This window comes from Neovison vison, chromosome 4, assembly GCF_020171115.1.
Source record: "Neovison vison isolate M4711 chromosome 4, ASM_NN_V1, whole genome shotgun sequence".
NCBI lineage: Eukaryota > Metazoa > Chordata > Mammalia > Carnivora > Mustelidae > Neogale > Neogale vison.
In genome coordinates this window covers 50,912,523-50,916,366 of record NC_058094.1, presented here as the reverse complement: position 1 = coordinate 50,916,366, position 3,844 = coordinate 50,912,523, and the positions used below count along the sequence as shown (strand labels likewise).

The 3,844-nt window shown below is 40.1% G+C and overlaps 1 pseudogene; it reads left to right on the top strand.

The window, feature by feature from the left end:
- Nucleotides 1-720: 720 nt before the first annotated feature.
- On the top strand, nt 721-1,863 carry LOC122905562 (annotated as a pseudogene).
- Nucleotides 1,864-3,844: the final 1,981 nt, after the last annotated feature.

Sequence of the window (3,844 nt, the reverse complement as noted above, 5' to 3'; positions counted from 1 at the left end):
TTCTACTTAAGAAAAATCTTGCCTTTCTTTTCTTTTTGTAGTAGTGTGTTCTGTGTTACTTTATAATATCAACAATGCCAGATAATAACAAATGCTGTTCAATTTATTTCATTCCTTTCATTCAGCCTTCACTTTCACATTGCCTAACAAGATGAATGTCAACCAGATTGTCTATTGTATTATAGAAATGTAAGGATACCTGCAACATTATTTAACAAAATCCTATGAAATGCACCAAGTAAAGCAGGCAGGGATTTTAACACTGAAAGGAAAAAAAAAAAATAGGACATTCTAATGGCCAGATACCATTGTGATGCTCTCCATTAAATTGTACCATATTTATTTATTCATCTTTAATGTCTGTTATTACTACACTATGAATGAAGCACTATGCCTTTTCTTAGTTTGAGCCTTTTTTTAAAATGCCCTTCTTGGCATTTCATTCATTTTGTCTTTTGGTATGTGTGATTTGGTCATATTCAGTTTCAGCTCCATTTATCTATTTTTAATTTTGATGTGCTTCCTTCCCATGCAGTTAAGTTACATGTAACTTCCAAAAAGGTAAATATCAATATATTTCTTACATATAAAACCTCACCCGGGGGAGAAGGGTCATGATCCAAAGGAAACTGAGCTGTGGGAAAACTGGTTTTTGGTGGTTTGAGCTTTGAAACTACAGATGATAGCTTAAGAGAACATTTTGAAAAATGGGGCACACTTACAAATTCTGTCGTGATGAGAGACCTCTGAACAAAATGTTCCAGGGGTTTTGGTTTTGTGACTTACTCTTGTGTTGAAGAGGTAGTTGCAATAATGTGTGCCCCTCCACACAAGGTTGATGGGCGTATAGTGGAAACAAAGAGAGCTGTTTCTATAAAGCCTGGTGCCCATTTAACAGTAAAGAAAATTTTCATTGGTGGTATTAAAGAAGACACAGAAGAAAATAATTTGAGAGACTATTTTGAAAAGTATGGCAAGATTGAAACCATAGAAGTTACAGAAGACCGGCAGAGTAGAAAAAAGAGAGGTTTGCTTTGTAATTTTTAATGATCATGATACAGTCGATAAAACTGTTGTTCAGAAATACCACACTACTGGGGCACCTGGGTGGTACAGTGGGTTGAACCTCTGCCTTTGGTTCAGGTCATGATCTCAGAGTCCTGTGATCCAGTCCTCCATCGGGCTTTCTGCTCAGCAGGGAGCCTGCTTCCCCCTCTCTCTCTGTCTGTCTCTCTGCCTACTTGTGATATCTCTCTCTGTGTCAAATAAATAAAATCTTTTAAAAAAAGAAAGAAAGAAATACCACACTCTTAATGGGAATAATTGTGAAGTAAAAAAGGCCCTTTCTGAACAAGAAATTCTGTCTGCTGGATCACAAAGGGGTCATGGAGGTGGATCTGGCAACTTCATGTGTCATGAAGGAAACTCTGGAGGTGGTGGTAACTTTGGCCATGGTGGAAACCTTGGTGGAAGAGGAGGCTGTGGTGGTGGCAGCAAAGGCAGTTAGGAAGGAGGTCATGGTGGACACAGGGAATTTGGAGGTGATGGCAGCAACTATGGCAGTGATCCTTGTTATAGGAGTAGAGGAGGCAATGGTGGTGGTGGACCAGGATATGGATGCCAAGGAGGCAGATATGGTGGTGGTGGAGGAGGATGTGATGGTCACAATGAAGGAGGAAATTTTGGAGCTAACTATAGTGGTAGTGGGAACTATAATGACTGTGGAAATTATAGTGGACAACAGCAATCAAATTATGGACCCATGAAGGGGGGTAGTTTTGGTGAAAGAAGCTCAGGCAGTCCTTATGGTCGTAGTTATAGATCTGGTGGTGAAGGGGTGGATTTGGAAGCAAAAGGTTCTAAAATATTTTCAGAAGAAAAGGGATACAGTTCTTAATAGGAGAGAGAGCAAGGAGTTGTCAGGAAAGCTGCCCGTTACTTGGAGACTCTCATCCCAGATGGATTAAAGGAACTGTAAAATTCTGCCACAGAAGGAATCATGATCCATAGTCAGAGAAGTTCCTGCAACTTAAATAGGAGCCCCTTGTTGTCTAGGACAGTCATAGCCACAGTTTGCAAAACGTTCAGCTCTTGATGAACGCAATGTGGCGTGAATGACATGTACATTCCTGAGGTCTTTTATCTGTTGTAGCTTTGTCTTTTTCTTTTTCATTATGTGGGGTTTATGGCCCTGTAAGTTGTGGTAGTGATGCCAGAAATAAAAAAACTAAGGAATTTTTAATTTTTTTTTAAAAAAAAGGTAAGACAGATGAAGAAAAAATAAATTTATTATTGACAAAGCTGACTCCTATCTTTAGATTAAAACCTTGATTTTCCTCAGCTTTTGTATATCCCTGGCTCTCACTACCATTTTATTCTGCCATAGCTCTTCCTCAAGTGGTGGGAGTACAGGCATTGTTTTATTTCCTACCTGTTCCTCCACAGCCTTTGTGAACTCCCAACACACTATGATTTTGCTGAGACCTGGATATTCTTGCTTAAGATCAAATCAAACAAGTTTAAAACAATCCCTTGACTGAGGTTAAAGCTGCCATAAACTGAAATGATACACGGAAGTCAAAAATCACATGTGACCAAAGGCTAAAGAGTGTTGGTCCAGGCCTAATCAGTTAAAAGCTAATTAGTATACTACAGTAAAACCCAGCTGTAATGTACTACTAAAGCTGCTATAAATTGCGAGAGCCCTGACCCTATGTGCCCAGCTCAACAAAACCTTAATATTCAAGTATCATTTTGTTTCCTAAATCTCGCTCTTGTTTATTCCTCAAGATTTCAGCCTGGTGCAGCAGATGTTAGGGTTTTGAGGAGGTCAATGTAGAACACACCTCTTTTCCTCACTTGAGTTCTAAACGAAAGAAGAAAGAAAAGTAAGACGAATTCAGATTATTTCTAGGAATGTGATATATATGTAGGCAAGTAGCCTCCTTAATACAGATATCCAGAATTAGAAAATTTTACCCCCTGTCCCTCAGAGATCCTTTCAACTGGATTAAGAATCAAATCAACACAAGACAGATTACTAAGAGAGAATAAAATTCAATAGGTGTACATATGAGGAATCCACAAAGATGTGAAAATTCCAAAGACAATTAGGCAAAATGAGATATACATGCCATTTCAAACTAAGAAGAAGGGAGGAGGGGTCTGGGATTTCAGAGGAAAGGGAGAGAAAAGAGCAGATGTTTGGTAATTATTTGCCCTATGATACAGATAACAGCCCTTATTCTGGCAAAGACTACAATTTATATTCTTCTAAGAATTGTGTGGTTAAGGGAGAGGCAAAAGTTTCTCTTGAGCCCACAGGGACTCAAGTGCCTGCAGCTGAAAATAATCCACATGCCAAAGCAGCATATCCTGGGGACACCTGTCCTGAACCTCTTCACCACCCAGTTGTCAAGAGCTGAACTGAACTGAAGAGGACCAAATTGCCAGGTGTCAGAGGTCCATCAAGACATGTCAAAATGAAGGTAACAGTCAGGCCCTGAGTTACTTACTGCGACAGTCCAAGCAGGAGGCTACCAGGAGGCAATGCAGGCTCCCAAAGGGTTTCATTCTTCCCTCTGGAGCAGTGTTAGGTGGATCAGCACATACGCAAGATCCTTTCACTGACAAGGGGGCCCAAAATATTTCAGGGACTCAAGAACCAGAAGGTGGGAGAAGGGGGATGGCCTAAGAATGGAAAATACTGAATACTGAGGCAGAGTAGAAAAAAATGCCCAGTGTGGAGAGGGCAGCTCTCCCCCATGAAACCTGCCAGGTAGTCTTTATAATTGCTTATGGTCAAACCTGAAACCTCATACATCAAAGTGTTCCATCCCCTTCA